Source organism: Protopterus annectens, chromosome 4.part1, assembly GCF_019279795.1.
Source record: "Protopterus annectens isolate FY-2018-M chromosome 4.part1, PAN1.0, whole genome shotgun sequence".
Taxonomy (NCBI): Eukaryota; Metazoa; Chordata; order Ceratodontiformes; family Protopteridae; genus Protopterus; species Protopterus annectens.
In genome coordinates, this window is record NC_056734.1 from 877,313,461 (window position 1) to 877,331,420 (window position 17,960).

Genomic DNA, 17,960 nt, shown 5'->3' on the forward strand with positions numbered 1-17,960 from the left:
GAGGTTAAAAACTGTAGAAATAGAAAGAGGTGAACAGTTGAATTTTTGAGCACTTTCATTCCTTTATTATTTAGAACTTCATCAGAAAATAACAAGCGCGGCTTCTGTTCTTGCAGTAAATAGGCAGTTCTGACCAATCAGGTTTAAGAAAAAAAGCCTGCCAAAACAGAACAATGGGTTAGGTAAAAAAAAATGAAATAAATTGAGCTAACAATTGGAGGTACAGAAACTTTGAATCAACGGTAGGTAGTGCTTTAATCATTTAGAGGTTCATTCGAGTATGTTTCTGAAAAATGGTAGCACTGTCACATGGATTAAGACAATTGAAAAGTATGTTGAGTCAACAATTGACAAACAGTTGGCACTATTGCATAGAACAAAATAATTGACAACATATTAATAACAAGGATCAAAGTTAGGTGGTGATGTACACATTTAGAGATTTGTATGAGTACTACACTGAAGAACAGGTGGTGCTGTTACTGAAACAAGTAGAGGTAGACCATGCTTAAAGTTTCTGAAGAGTTTTAATGTTGACAAACAGATGGTGTGCTACAGCTTTAACCTGTATGTGCACTGATCATAGTTGTTAATGTCTTAGATATAGACAGGGTGTGTTAGATGTACCACTTCAGATCACATTTGATATTTAAGTTATTGTTGAGGCCTGGGAGGATGTCGGCTTGTAAGCTTAGCTGGTATGAGAGTTCTCGCACATGAAAGAGGACAAAGATTCCATGTCCCCAACAAAGTGGAGAATTTTTTCCAGTATAAGAAACTTGAATCCTATGAAACCAATGCAAATTTGACTGTGTTTGGCTAGGTCATTTTTGTTATCTGAGTACCTGATGGCTGCTAAGTGTTCCTTGATTCAATTAGACAACTTTCTGGCCATTTTACCTATGTAAAAGCTATTACAGGTGGAGCAAATACTGGCATAAACAACATTGCAGGAGTTATAGTCCTGATGATCCCTAAGCTGAATTGTGTATTTGTTGTGGGGGAAGGTGTATGTGGTGCATGTAAGGATGTGCTTGCAGATTGTACAGTGGCCACAGGGTTGTTTGCATGCTTTGGGAGAATGGAAGTCCATGACCAGGATAGTATGTAATTCACCAGTATTTTTTAAGGATATCCTTGATGGGGTACATGTCCTGGCTGATGGGAAAGGGGACTCTCAGGACAAAGTCTTGCTTCAGTGTGCCCAGAGGTGAGGGTCAAAAGCCATGTTTCAAGATGGCACGAAATTTGGTATTCCTTGAGAGGGAGACCTCTGAGTACATACTTAAGAGGTCATTGGGATAGTTACATTCTGAAAAGAGTTTGACCAGGTGGCTACACTCTTCCTGGTAAGTGGAGTCCTCATTGGTGATGCAGTATAGTTGTATCAGCTGCCCCCTTACTACATTGGACTTCACGAACATGGGATGTTTGCTGGAAAACTCTAGGAAATTGTTCCTGAAGCTGTTCTTACAGAATATATTAGATTCAAAAGAGCAGGTGGTGAGATTAAGATCTCCATGTCTAAAAAATGTACATGGGTGCCCATGAGTGAGGTCGTGAAGTGTAGAAAATCAATACTGTTGTTCAAATCTTGGATAAAGATGTCTAGTTCTTGGGGGTGCCTTGCCATACAAAAGATATATATCGTCAATGTATCTTTTTTATATTTTGGCTTTGTTGATACCCACAATGGTGGGAAGGATCTCTGCTTCCCAGGCACTGAGGAAAAGATTTCTGTAGGATGGTGCCATTTTAGACCCTATTGCTATGCCTCTCTATTGATGATACACCCTTTGATTGAAATGAAAAAAATAGTTCTGCAAGACTAGAGAAATGAGTTCACATATAGTTTCAGTTTTTGTTATGGGAAAGGACATAGTTTTTTCTTAGTAGGTTTTGGTGAGTTGGAGGCCCTCCTGGTGAGGGATACTGGTGTACAGTGCCTTTACATCTAGGTTAACAGAGCAATGGTCTTGATGGGTGACTCCATATTTGTGGAGTTCATGGAGGAACAACCCTGAGTCACATAAGAAGTATTACATCTTCTGAACTATTTAGTTGAGAATAAGGTGAAGGAATTGTGAGATACTCTCAGTTTTGGTTCTTTTAGAAGACACAATGAGCCTGAAAGGGGGCTGCTTGTGTGTTTGTGGAATTTGGGTTTACCAAAAAGTTTTCTTAAGCAGTGTTTGTCTATACTTAAAAAATGAACTTTACAGAAGAAATGTTATATTTTAACAAACAGGTTAACAGTTTTTCATCAACACATTTAAAACATTTGTGTACTAAATCTAATGGGATAGATTTGTAAAATGTGTTGTTCTTTAAACTTGATTCTATTTTATCTATGTATTCATTAAGGTCCATTACCACAATCCCAGTTCCTTTGTCCTCTTTCATGATGCCAATTTTTTTACAGTCACTGAGTTCTTTAGTTGCTGCTGATTTGGATGAATTGAGATTAGATAACCTACCCCGATGTTGTCTGGAGAGTACCTCCCAGATTTCCTTTTTGCACAGAGAGAGGAAGACATTCAGCGTGTTGTGTAGTGGTGGGTTTTATAAGCTCCTGTGTTTAATGGAGGTGAAGGCTGTTTGAGGGCCCTTATTGTTCTTCTCACTGTCATCACTGTGATGGAGAATTTTTAGGTTTATTTTTCTGAGGTATAAACATAGATCCAGAAGCATGTTACATGTTGGAAAGATTGGCCCTTTGTGGTTGGATGAAAGTAAATTCTTTTTTAAGGACATCAATGTGGGTGGTTGAGAGGTCAAAGGATGAGAGGTTGAAGATGTCCTGTGTTCTGGTGCAGTGAGTTGGGATGAAACAAAAGATGCATCAACAACAGAAAGGCATAGCAATGGGGTCTAAAACAGCCCCATCCTATGTGAACCTTGTCCTCTGTGCCTGGGAAGCAGAGCCAAACTATAAAAAAGCTACTCTGATGATATATTTTTTGTATGGCAAGGCACCCCCCAAGAATTAGACATCTATATCCAGGATTTGAATAAAAATATTGATTTTCTCCACTTCATGATCTCACACATGGGCACCATGTACATTTTAGGATGTGGAGATCTTCAGTAATCTCACCACCTGCTCTTTGGAATCTAATATATTCTGTAAGAGCACCTTCAGGAACACTTTCCCAGAGTTTTCCAGCCAGCACCCCGTGTTAATGAAATCAAATGTAGTAAAGGGGCAACTGGAATGACAATCTCACATCATCAGCAAGGACTCAATTTTCTCAGGAAGAGTGCAGCCACCTGGTCAAACTCTTTTCAGAATGTAGCTATCCCTATGATCTCTTAGCCAGTATGTACTTAGAAGTCTCCCTCACCAGGAATACCAAATTTCAGCCCTTCTTGAAAGATAGCTTTCTACCCAAACCTCCAGGCACACCAAAGCAAGACTTTGTCCTGAGCTTTCCCGTTCCCATCAGCCGGGACATGAACCCCATCATGGATATCCTTAAAAAATACTGGTGCATTATCTGCTGGGACAGAGAACTACTCCGGACCTTAGGGGAACTACCCAACCTTTTGCTACGAAAAAAAAAAAACACTCAAATCTCTGTTTGAGCAGCCTTAGCATTAACTCCTATCCCAACCATGGTCTTCTATCCTCCCAAACAAGGCATACAATCCTGTGGCCACTGCACCATCTGCAAACACATCCTTACATGCACTACATGCACCTTACCCCCACAACAAATACATGATTCGGCTTAAGGATCATCTGGACTGTTAGCACCTGAAATGTTATTTATGCCAGTATTTGCTCCATCTGTAATAGTTTTACATAGGTAAAACAGCCAGGAATTTGTCTGATAGAATCAAGGAACACATAGCAGACATCCAGCACTCAGACACCAAAAACGTGCTAGCCAAACAGTCGCGTTTGCATTGGCTTCATAGGATTTGAGTTTCTTTTACTGGAAAAAATTCCCCACTTCACTGGGGACATGGAAACCTTCCTGAGTGTTGAGAACTCGCATACCATCTAAGCTTGCAAGCTGACATCCCCCCAGGCCTCAATGAAAGCTTAAACATCAAATGTTCTCTGAAATGGCACATCTAGCCCACCTAGTCTGTATCTAAGTCATTAACAACTATGATAAGTGCACATACAAGATAAAACTGCACCACATCGCCATCTGTATTTTATTTATTTTATTTATTTTATTTTATTTTACATTTGTTGACCGGGCTAGTCTGGCTGGATACATGTCCTTTTTCAGCAGAGGCCCGAGGAGAAAAGCTCCACTAAATACTAAGTACATTACAAAATATTACAAATGTTTATAAGTAACAAATTAGAAAATCATAACATCACACAGAATGCAAGATAGATTCAGGAGAAGCACATTTCGATGAGCAGTTAATACCATATTAGCAATTTTACATAGAATGTACCTAGGTCGATTAGTACTGTAAAAGGAGAAGAAATAAGACAGATACTAATAGGAAGAGTGAAGGAGAGATGTAGTATGAGAAAGAAAAGGTTAGCCTGGTGTACTGCAGGAACAAAGCCAATGATTTAGGTAGTACAGTTTAATTTTCTGTTTGAATTGAGGCAGGGATGTAGTCAAAGTTATGTCACAAGGTAAGAGATTCCAGCATTTACCTATAGTGTTAGTGAAAAGAGAACAACCTGCTGTGTTGTTTGCCTTTATTGATTTAGTCATAAGTTTACTAGAGGAGCGAACGAGTTCAGATTATTATACGGGATTAGGAGTTGAGAGAGTATAGGGGTGTTGTCAGGTAGGTGTAATATGTTGTGAGCTATAGTGAGTTGAGGAATTTTAGGTAGTTTTGAAATTCGAGCCAGCCAAGTTGCTTTAGATTTATACAGTGGTGAGTCCTAAAGGGGTTACTAGTGGCGAACGTGCTATGTTATTATAGCAAGTTTCAAGTTTGTTAAGATTGTTTTCTTGAGGTTGGTATAAATGGGAGAAGCATATAGGAGAGTAGATAGGAGATGGGTTTGAGCACATTTGGTTCTTGTTGCTGGGGTTAGAAAAGGTTTAATACGATATAGGGATCCAATTTTTTGTTAACAACCTTGATGGTGTTGTTTATGTGCTGATCGAAGGAAAGATGATTGTCAATGGTTATTCCAAGAAGTTTAGTAGTTGGATCAGGCGAGATGATAGTGCCATTATTAGAAGAAATGGTAAAGTTTAAAGGGGGACCGAGAGGTGGGGAGAAGAGGAGGAGTTTAGTTTTGCATTTAGTAGGAGAAACCGTTTAGAAAACCAAGTTTCTACTTTGTTAAAGGTATTTTGTGTTAAGGAGGTCAGTTCAGTAGAAGAAGGTGCGGAGCAGATAAGGGTAGAATCATCTGCATATTGTATGCAGGTAGCTTGTGGTATAGCAGTCTGAAGATCGTTTATAAAGAGGGTGAACAGAAGTGGACCTAGAATGGAGCCCTGGGGGACTCCGATGGAAATGGGCAAGAGAGAAGAGATGTGATTTTCCCAAATTACTGCTTGTTGTCTGTTGTTAAGGTAAGATTTAAACCAATTTGTGGCTAGTTTATCACAAGGAAGAGATTCGAGAATATTGATTAAGAGAGAGTGGTTAACCATGTCGAAAGCTTTAGAGATCAATGAAAAGAGCGGAGGAGAGAGAATGGTTGTTTCGATTTTTGTTGATAGTATCTATAAAGGAGAGAAGGGCAGTGGTGGTACTATGATGGGGTCTAAAACCATGCTGGCAGTTTGCTATTATGTTGTGGAGGGAGAGGTGGTGTACCAGTTGCTGGTGAATACATTTTTCCATTATTTTTGCAAGGGGTGAAAGAAGGGCAATTGGTCTAAAGTTGGAAAGGTCAAGGAGTTTCCACCTTTATGAAGTGGTATAATATAGGAGACTTTCCATATATCAGGGATGGTTCCTTCTTGGATAGTTCTGTTGATGAGTAAGGAAATAGGATAAGCAATTTCTTTAGCAGCTTTCTGAAGGAAAAGAGAAGGGAGCTTGTCAGCAGAAGGGGTGCAGGGTTTAAGTTTGTGAATGAGTTTGAAGATGAAAGAGGTAGATATAGGTTTTAGAGCGAAATTGAGGGAAGAGGTAGTTCTGTTAGGTGGTATATGAGAGTTGTTAGTGTTCATTTGTTTGGCTAGGGTTTGAATAGTTTCAGAGAAAAAGAGTTGAAAGCATTGGCAGTCTGGAGAGGGGTTTCTGGGTCAGCATTTAGAGGGGAAGGAGTTTTCGCAGTTCCTGGGGAAAGAAGTCTATTTACTGATGACCAGAACTGTTTAGGGTTGTTAATATGTGTTTCCTGGAGGTTACAGTAGAAGTTTTTCTTGTCAGAGATTATTGATTTTTTTGCTAAATTACGAAGCTGGCGGAATTTAATTAAGTCAGGGTTTAGTTTATTACATCTCCAAGATTTCCATGCTTTGTTTCTAGCAAGCATGAGTTTTTTTGTGTTGGTGGTCAGCCATGGGGCCGATTTGGTCTTTACTCTAATAGAGCGTTCTGGTGCATGAGAATCAAGTATAGATAGGAATGTGGAATTAAAGAATAATACTGCTTCTTCTAGGGGGAGTGATTTTAAGCAATTCCAATTACATGCACTCAGTTTAGCTTTAAAAAGGTCTATGTTAAAGTGTTTGACTGATCGAATTAGCCTTGTATTTGGGAGGTTAACAAATTCTGATTTTTGTCTAGAAATGTAGGTTAGGCAGTGGTCGCTGATGTCATCAGGCATAATACCTACCTTATAATGTGTCTTAACTTTATTAGTTAGTATCCAGTCTAATATACTCTCTTTCTTACTGGGTTTATTGACTCTTGTAGTTGAGGTAATACTTTGTGAAAACCCATGTAGGTTAATATGGGAGGTGGGATTGACTGTATTTATAGTGTTCCAGTCTATGTTAACGTCACCAAGAATTATGGTTTCTTGGGGGTAGTTGGTAGAAACCCAGCTTAAAAAGTCTTCTAGTATTGGAATGTTATTACCTGGGAAGATACAAACAAATAATGTAAATAGATTTTTTGGGGTTAAGTTGGAGTTTAATAATGATGGTTTCTGTTTTGCTATTTAGGTTTGGGCATTCTGGTTGAATAGATATGTTAAGTTGATTGTTGAAGAGTATTGCTACTCCTCCACCCTTACGTTTAAGCGGTCGTGTCTTATTATGTTATAACCCTGGGGTACAATCTCTGAGTCTTTTGTGCCTGGGGTAAGCCAGGTTTCAGAGAGGCAAAGGATGTCAAATGAGTGTATATCTAAGAGGGCATGGATGAAAGGTATTTTGTTATTTATGCTTTGGATGTTAAGGTGTCCTATAAGGAAGTTATTGTTGGGGTTAGGCAAGCAGTTTTGGGAGGTGGTGAGGTAGGGCCAGGGTTGGGGTGGATGTCTCCATCTAGTAGAGTAGGATTAATAAGTTTTGTTAAGTAGTTCTTATTTAGAATTGTTAGAGTTTTGTTTTTTGCAAGATAGTAGGGGTATGTAAGGTGATGTTGCCTATGGAATTTAGATAGGTGATAACTAGGGGTGGAATTAACATTAGGGTAGGTTGTGAATGTGAGTCTAGTAGAGGTGTGTTTATGTGTGGAGATAAGAGAGTTATCTAGTGAAATTTCAAGAAAAGTGAGAAGGTATGTAGAAAGAAGGGTGGTTGTGATTGCGATAGAGAGTACAGGCATAGTTAGATGTAGGAGGCATCATTTAGTAATTAGAGAGGTGAGGAAGTAGAGGGAAAGTGTAAAGGGAGAAAATAGAAAGTGGTAAGCAATATAGGGAAAGTCTGTAGCTTAAAGCAGTACGTAGATAAGAAAGGATATTAATTGGAAAAGAGAAAGAAAGGCTGGAGTGGAAGGAAAGTGTAAGGAGAGAAGTCTAGGTAATAGTGAAAGGTAATAGAAGATGTATGGTCTTGGGGCAGAGATAGAGTAGGAAGGGATGTACTAAGGCTGGGGAACAATTTGGCGGGAAGGAGAGTAATAGGATAGGAGGGCTAGGGGTGTGGCTATAGAGCTATAAATGTAGGACCCCGGGGGGTGGGTGGGAATTGGGGGTAGGGAGGGGAGCGGAGTGTATGTCAACAGTAAAACATTTCAGAAATATTAAGCATTGTCTACCTCTAATTGTTTCAGCAATAGCGACATCTGTTTTTCAGTCTAGTACTCATACAAACCTCTAAATGTGTACAGCACCACCTAGCATTGATCCTTAGTATCTAATAAGTTGTCAATTGCTTTGCTCTATGAAATAGCACCACCTGTTTGTCAGTTGTTAACTCTAGATAGGTTCATAGGTAAGTACTAGGCTATCTGCCCGAGGACATCTATAAGCCTAGCCTGAATGTCTTGGCTTTCGCCATCCCCTTAGATTAGTTCCCTGTGCCTTTGTCCAGCAGAGCCATAAGTTCCCTGTGCCTCTGTCCAGCAGAGCCACTGCAGTGATCCCAGGGATATATTTTCTGTTTCCCATCCACTCATCAAGGTTTCTCTTGAAGCATGTTAGTGAGGGGCTCTGCCTAATGTAGACTGGGATCCTGTTTCAAAGCATGGGAAGTCGCTGGGACAGGAATCTATCACTCCAGCATGCCCTATTTATCATTGTGGTGATGTTTAGATCCCTAGAGCATGTGGCTCTTGGGAATTTGTTTTCTGTAGATGGAGCATGTCCATCAATTCTGGGTTGGACATGGCCTTGTATGTCAGGCAGAGATCACCTCTGAGTAAGCAGTATGCAACCAAATACAGCTGGAGATTCCTCAGTAGGACTGCATAGAGCATCTGTTTGAGACCAGTAATCCTCTTGGTGAGGTACTTCTGTGGTCTTTCGAGCTGTTGTAGGTGTCTTATAAGGTACATCCCAAATGGGTCGTTGCACTCTATGGTGTGTCTGATGAGTGATGAGTAGAGGGGCACAATAACCTCTTTTGTTCTAGATGCGAACCCTTTTGAGATTAGGTGAGCCACATAGAAGGATTTTCTAACCACCTTGGCAATATGATTATCAAAGGAGAGATTACTATCTACATGAGTCCCTAGATCCCTTATTACATTTTCTGTATTTAGGGGACTACCACATAAGTGGTAGTTCGTGGGTACTTTGTTTTTTCCAAAGGGGATGATTATGCACTTTTTGGCATTAGCTTGAGGCCATGATTTTGACACCAGTTATCTGTCTCAGTGAGACCATTCTGGAGGATGTCTGTATCAGCCAGGGAGTCAGTTATGACCCCTGGTTGCAGTCTTCTGTGAACCTGGTCAGCCATAGTCCTCCTGTGCTTGCCTGTACCTCTGAGGAATATATACTGAACAGGAGGGGTTCCAGGACTGAGCCCTGGGGGACACCACTTGTAACCGGATTAGAGTCGGACTTAGAGCCTGCAACTCTCACCTTGTGGGTTCTAACCATGAGCCAGTTGTCAGCCCATCTCATGATGTAGGGATTTATGTTAAGGCTGGTGAGCTTGTCTATAATACCAGAATGGGGAATAGTGTCAAAAGCCTTTGTGAGGTCTAGGTAGGCTGTGTGGACCTCCTTTCCCTTGTCTAAAGCCTTGGTAACTGTCTCAAAGAAGTCCACCAGGTTTAGGAGGCATGATATGCCCTTAACAAAGCCAAACTGGGAAGGATCCAATATTTGGAGGTTCCCAATGTCTCTGTTAATGAGTTCCATGATGATGCGCTCCATAGCCTTGGAGATCAGGCTAGTCAGGCTTATAGGGAGATAGTTCCCGGGGTCCATTGGGGCTCCACCTTTGTGGAGTGGGATAACTGTTGCTGTGCGCCACTCTATGGGTACATAGCCTGTAGAGAGGCTGAGTTTGAACAGTGTATTTAGGTGAGGGGTTAGTTCATTTTGGAGATCATGTAGGACACAGCCTGTGACACCATGCAGTCCCATTGAAGCTGTGTTTTTGGCTTTGGATGGGGCTGTTTTAACCTGTGAGTCAGTGATTGCTGGGGCTCTACATTATTCTGGTATGGTTATGGACCCTTTAGGGGGTGAGATGAGGGTGATGTTTGCACTAAACCTGTCTGCCAGAATGTTGACAATAGCAGTCGGTTCAGTATATTTTGTGCCATTCTGCACTAACTCAGAGCAGATCTCAGAGTTTCCACTTGGGTTCTTGACATAGCTAAAGAATACTTTGTGGTTATCTTTGGAGTCCTTGGCAATTTTTTTTTTTGAAGCTAACCTTGGATGATTTTATGAGGGATCGTAGTTTCTTGCTGATACTGATCAGGGATGTCTTTCCTTCTTGGGATTTTACTCTTTTCTGTACTAGTTTCCTCCTTCTATTGTATAGCTTATTTATGGCAGGGGTCCACCAGACTGGTTTCCTTTTCTTGGGGGAGTGAGTCTTGGTTTTGCTTAGGATAGCATGAGCCATGCATTCTTGCAGGTGCTCATAGAGTGCCTTTGTAAGGGATTCAGCAGCTTGGACAGTGTTGTCCTTTAGCATGGGGGGGGGGGGCTGTGAACCTTTCCACCTCAGTCTTAAGTAACGTGAAGTTTGCTTTTGAAAAGTTTTTCACGGTGCTTTCCTTGATTGGGGGAGGGGTGGAATGTGGATATCCAGAGCGATTATTCTATGTTCTGATCTAACCAGCAAGGGGTTGACCTCCGGTGTAGAACACCGGTCGCCCATGTTGGTGATGACCTGGTCCAATATGTTGTCACCTCTGGTGGGAGTGTTGACCAGTTGGTCCAAGGTGTTCGAGTTTATAAATTATAGGAAGCATTGAGCAAGGGAGTTAGTACCTGAGTAGTTCTCCCAGTTAATGTTTGGGTAATTGAAATCACCCAATATTAGGGCATTTGGTAGGACCTTCATATTTTCCAGTGTCTCCAGAAATGCGGAATGAGGGTCCTGGGTCATGGTGGGTGATCTGTAGCAAGCTACAATTTGAATTGCAGTTTTGCCTGTTTTTAGTTGCACATGGATTATGTCTGAAGCATTCTGCTGTGCCACTGACCTGGAGGTGTGGGCTCCTTGATGAATATGGATACACCCCTGTCTTTTGTGTTTCAGTCCGGGTTCTGTGGCTGAAAAGTATGGTATGAGTTATAGCCTGGTAGTGCTGGGGTACTCTCTGGAGCCTTTAACCAGGTTTCTGTTACTGCACAGATATCGATGTTATCCATACTGAGGAGTGCCTCGAGTGCATGCATTTTGAGGTTCAGACTTCTGGCATTGAATAACATTACCCAAAGTTTTTGGTTACTTGTGCTATTTATGGTGGTGAGTTTGTCTTTTAAACCTTGCCTAAAACAGGCACTATGGGGGGTGGCAAAAGCCTTGGCCAGTATTCGAAAGCCTAAGGGTGACATGAGCAAGCCATCTCTTGTGAAGCAACGTGGCTTGTCGAGCATGTCATCCCAAGTGGACAGATACAGGATCCCCTTTGAATGGCACCAGAAACTTAGCCAATTGTTGAAATTTATCATTTTTTTTATTGCTTTAATCCATGTGACAACACCACCTATTTTTCATAAACATACTCAAATGAACCTCTAAATTATTAAAGCAACACCTATATTTAATTCAAAGTTTCTGCATGTCCAACTGTTAGCTCAATGTGTTTCTATTTTTTTACCTAAGCCATTGTTCAGTTTTGAAGGGCTTTTTTCTTAAACCTGATTGGTCAGAACTGCCTACTTATTGCAAGCACAGAAGCAGTACTTGTTATTAACTGATGGAGTTTTAAATAATAAAGGAATGAAAGTACTAAAAAATTCAACTGTTCAGCATGCTTTGTCTTGTGACTTCATGGGACTCATTTCTCTTTTTAACATCCCTTTGAGAATTCTTCAGTTACAATGAACTGTTCCACCAGATCCATTGCAGAACATCTCTTCACTGAGCTTGGCTGCAGCAGCCAAAACCTCTTCAACCTGACAACCCACTCTATTCCTCAGGATCTCATTGGCACGTTACATGAATTAACTGACATAACCGCCACAACACAGGATGTGCTTCAGAGCCTTAACAACCAACTCCATGGACTTAACACAAATGGACATATGTCCAACGACTCAAGAGCTGGCACCAGCCCCCAATGAAACACTCAGCCAGCTACTCGATAGCAACAACAAGAACCCTTTCCTACAGGATGAGCAAGACCAACTGATCCAATTCTTTGACACTCTCAACATAATCAGTGACAATGCAGGCCACTGCAAATCTCTCATCTACAAAAAGGAAAGGCTGCTCTTACTATACAAAAGTATTGAGTATTACTCCTTCTACCTTAATCCTTACATTTTAAGCAACATAGTTCCACAAGGACACTAGAGCTTCCATTTCCAAAATGGCACAACACGAGACTCCCAAATATACAAGGAGCTCTCCCAGATTTATAACGAAGCAGGCATACAAGTACTCAAAGCATTGGTCAAGAATAACTGCTGCAAACTAGATAACCTTAAGAAGGACATTTCTGATTATGATCTGCTGTCCTACAGCACCCGTTGTTCCATCTGCACAGCCAACTGTGTGACAGCATCCCAGCCAAAGTCAACAGGCATGTCACCACCATTATTCAGAGAAAGAATAAGAAATTACTTTGAGACATGGAACAATACAACAATCAATTAGCCTACATGGTTGCATATGACCACAACAGCTGCATTAATCATAGACCACCTTCTCATCCATGGAATGACTCAACTCTTTCTAACACCTCCAACACCAAAAGTCTTCCAACCACATCCTCGCTAGCACCACCCCCAGCCATGGCTTCTAATGACCATGCAGAAGCTCATCACGAGGACACCACCAATGGCAATTTTTCAGCTGAAGGCCACTCAGACAACAACAGAGGAAGGTAGACCACTGGTGGAAGAGACACAAGAAGCCAAGGCTCATCCACAAGCACAGAGGGAAAGGGAGACATTGTGGCAGACCGCCCCCCGCAGAGTTGACGATAAACCTTCCTTCATCCCAAACCACCACACTGGAACACAGAACATCTTCAACCTCTCCTCCTTTGACCTCTCAACCACCCACATTGATGTATTTAAAAAAGGATTTACTTTCATCCCACTACAAAGGGCCACCCTTTCCAATGTGCTTCTGGATCTACTTTTATACCTCAGAAAATTAAACCTATTAGTTCTGCAGCACAGCAATGATGTTGAGGATAGTGATGAGGGCCTGGAAATAGTCTTAACCCTTTTAAACCCAGGAGGTTATGCAACCCACAGCTTCACAACACCATGGACACTTTCCTTTCCATGTGTGATCAGGAAATCCGAGCGGTACTCTCCAGACATCATCGGGGTAAATACTTTAAGCTCAATTCATCTGAATCAGCAGCAATTAAAAAGCTCAGTGACTGTAACAAAATCTGCATCATGAAAGCTTGCAAAAGAACTGGAATTATTGTAACAGACCTAAATGAATACATAGATAAAATAGAATCAAGTTTAAAGAACAATTCATTTTACAAACCTATCTCATTAGATCTAGTACACAAATGTTTTAAATGTGTTGATAAAAAACTGTTAATCTGTTTACTAAAAAATAACATTTCTTCTGAAGAGTTCAATTTTTTAAGTATAGACAAACCCTGCTTAGGAAAATTTTTGGTGTCTCCAAAGCCAACAAGCACACAAGCAATCCCCCTTTAAGTCTCATTGTGTCTTCTAAAAGAAATAAAACTGAAAATATCTCAATTTCTTGACCTTATTATCAACCTAATATTTCAGAAGACTCAATATTTTGTCTATGACTTGTGGTTGTTCCACCACAAACTCCACAAATACCATGTCACCTACCAAGACTGCTGCCTAGTTACACTGTACATAGAGGCAATGTACACCAGTATCCCTCACCAGGAAGGCCTCCAACTCATCAAGTCCTTCTTATAAAATATATGTCCTTCTCCTAACCAAAATAGAAACCACATGTGAATTAATTTCTCTAGTCTTGCAAAACAACTTTTTTCATTTTAACCAAAAGGTGTATCATCAATAGAGAGGAGTAGCAATGGGGTCTAAAATGCCCCCATCCTATGTGAACTTTGTCTTCAGTGCCTGGGAAGCTGAGATCCTCCCCACCATTGTGGATTTTAACAAAGCCAAACTATACAAAAGATACATTGACAAACCTCGGGATTCATGAAGCTTGCACCATGCATCGGAGTAGCGTCGGCAATCTAGTGCCAAATATAGCTGTTGAACGATTCAGGTAAGAGCTGTTTCTACATGCACTACCAGCATACGCCAGAGCTGCACAGCTCCCGGTGCATGTATGCTAATTACCCCATGCACAGCAGTGTAGCATGCAAATAAAGGTATATAGTGATTCATGAAGTTGTGCAGGCATAGCGTAAGCATGTAGAAATGTAAACCAAAAAAACGGTTTACATTTTGTCAAACATAAAATCGGAGCCATGAAAGTGGACCAAACTTACATATTATAATGTTAATATATGACAATGGCTAAATATATAGCCAATGGAATAAAACAACATGCACAACATATAAAAAATAACATTTAATTTCATTGTCACACCATAGCAAAGTAAAACCGTAGTGCATCGGTGCGCAAACGGGATCATAAGGAAAATATATTTAGATGGCATAAAACTGTAATGTAATGCAATTCATGATATTCCCATAATAGTCAATGGCATGCATGCTACAAAACAACCAGGGTGCAAGGGTTGCTAAGGGTCTGTGACAGTGTTCCGTGCTGTAACTAGGAATTAGCAGTCAATGCCATGCAAATGAGTTAAGTAATACTGAATCACAAACACCCCATCGGCATAAGGATGTACCACATGGCATAGCGTTACCACACTGAGGAATGGCCTGGAGGTAAACATGACATCAAGAGAGGGAAGCGCCACCGTAGCTGTAAGCACATTGGATCATTGCTAGTCCGTGTTGCATGTTGCTAAGCAAAGCCGCAGGATATGGGTGTGGAAGTAGCCATAGCTTTGCTTAGCTAAGAGCACACAAGGTAACCAAAAGTTCATGTGAACGTGGATGAAAACACGCACAAAACCCGGTAAACAGATGTGCGTGGCACGCACCATAGCTGAAACAGGAAGGATACGGGAAGACAATAAGGAAATGCTCAGCATGGTAATTGGTGTACAAATGAGTAGTTAACACCTAGATATTCACAGTGGGCCATAGACAACAGCTAACAAGGCTGCTTGCAGCTACCTGCAGAACAGGAAAGGGGAGGTGCCGTGCAGCAAAAAAAAGAGAACTGTCACAGCAGAACATAGCAAACTTGCTGTAGATCAGCTACATAACACATTTCCAAACACAATCCTGGATTGTGGAAGCACAAAACAAGAAAGGCGGCAGCTGGATGCATGCCTGACAATGGAAGGTGAATCGGGTTGAAAATAGAAGTAAAGGGCAATAGATGAATCATGGCAGACAAGCGTAAGTCAACACCAAAGGCCCCACAATAGCAATACCTGCTGTAAAACCAATAATTAAGATACTCTGCAGCTGGAAAAGCACAAACACACCCAATTACATCAGCATCATCCATTGCACAATAGTATAAGGTGTGAAAGCACCACACACACACTTGTGTATTCCCAGACACTCTGCACCATTGGTGTATACAGACAGGGAACTTTTAATATGTATATGTTAGGGACTGCCATAGCTTTGATTCACCAGCATGTGCTGGAGACTGACGATGGTGTGGAGGATGATGCTGACAACCATCTCAGGCACCGGAGGAGGAAACGAGTCTTCAGACCCAGGGTAACCTACCAGGGGCTACATGATCTGGAGATAGTAGAGCATTACAGGGTGGACAGGGACATCATACAGCAACTTGTTGAGCTGTGCCGGCCATGCCTCAGAGCCAGACATAACAGAGGGGGAGCCAACCCAGTGGACATGAAGGTATGTGTAAGCTTGAGAATACTAGCCACAGGTACCTTCCAAAGGCCAACTGGGGATATCATGGGAATCTCACAGGCATCAGCATCCAGGGTACTCCACCAGTTCCTGGATGCCATGCTACCTTATGCCAATGAGCACATATACTTTCCCCGAATGCAGGAGGAGTTGGCCAGCAATATGCATCTCTTCCACCATGTGGCAGACTACCCAGAGGTACTGGGTGCAATAGACTGCATTCACATACACATCAAGTCACCACCCAGTGAGCAATGTAGGCACTACATAAACCGCAAGGGATTCCCCTCCATCAACTGCCAGGTTGTGTGCAATGCTCAGGGCATTATCATGGATGTGTGTGCTGGCAATCCTGGAAGCTATCATGACTCCCACATCTGGCATGCCTCACAGCTGTATCAGGTATTTTCCAGGAGGGACATCCCATATGGTCACCTGGTGGGGGATGCTGGCTATGCACTGGAACTGTGGATGATGACTCCCATCAGAAATGCACACACAACCATGCAAGAATGTCACAATGAGGCAGACGCAGAAACCAGAATCATCATAGAGCACGTGTTTGGTTGTTTGGACATATCTGGTGGAGCCTTGCAGTACTCTCCAGGAATGTGTGCCCACATCTTCATAGTATGCTCCATGCTACACAATGTGATCCTACAGAAACAGCTGCAGCAGGGACAGAATAGAGAAGGCCCTCACAGCCCACAACCATTGCCAAGGGACCCACAGGCACAGGGGGACTCAGACCACGAGCACCCTGTGCTAGCCCCAGTAGGCAGATGGAGGCGTGCCCAGTATGCCCATGCATTGGCAAAGAGAGAACATATTACACACACACACTGACAGTGTAGGCAGTCATGGACTGACACCCTTCTCCACCTGAACACACAGCAAACATGGATGGCACACAAACGACCACCTGTAAATTGTCATGTATAGGTGGTCTACTGTGTGCATCCTACATAGGTAGCCCTCAACTATTGTACACACAACCACCATTGGCACAAGTTAAGTCAATACCTGAACAGTAAATTAAGCTATCAGCATGTGTCCATACTATATGTACAGGTTCATAGATACATAGGTAGGTACATGCCCAACAGCCGAGGCCACTCATAAGCATAGGCAAAACATGTCTGCTGTCGCCACCCCATTGATCAACTAGCTGTCCCTCTGTGGAGCAGAGCCACTTGCAGGATCCCTGGTGTGTAGCTACTGTTCCCCACCCACTCTGCAAGGATTCTTTGGAGTGTCAGTGAGGGATTTTGTATAATGTAATCAGGGATGTAGTTCCAAATAATGGGGAGAATCCCTGACAGGAATGTTCACAGATGTGTACATGTTACATAGTATACCTTAAACACAGCTTGCATATATAGGTAGTTTTCCACAGAGTAATAAACATGTGGAGCACACAACCGCTGAAATGTGCGTTAATCACCCTTGCACTACCAGTGCCTGCTCTGAGAGGTAAGATATCACTGCCAGGATTAGAACACGCAACCATGTACACATTCATCATAATAACATACCACTAAACTACCTAAGATGTACCAATGGCAGTCGTGTATGCTGACAGGATAAAACACAAAAGGTAGGAATGTGTTGAAATAGGACAAACCGGCATGTACACAATGAAAGGTGTATGTTTTATCTATCTATATATATATATATATATATATATATATATATATATATATATATATATATATATGTATATATATATATATATATATATATATATATATATATATATATATACATCATCATATATAGAGAGAGAGGGAGAGAGAGAGAGATATGTCGATATATGGGGATATACATATATATGTAGATATATAGATAGGTTAACAACATCTACATAACCATGGAGGTACATATAAATGGGATACATACCACATACCAACTGCTTTACATACCGATGCGTGTAATCCCGAGGCTTAAGGTCCGAAATAACACAGTACCTAAACACCAGATGCACGAGGTGTAATCTCACGATGTTAATGGACAGTTAATCAATGCTTCTGGTGTTGCAGTTTGTGTAGGTTACTGTGTGTACGTGTGTTTCTTTGGGCTG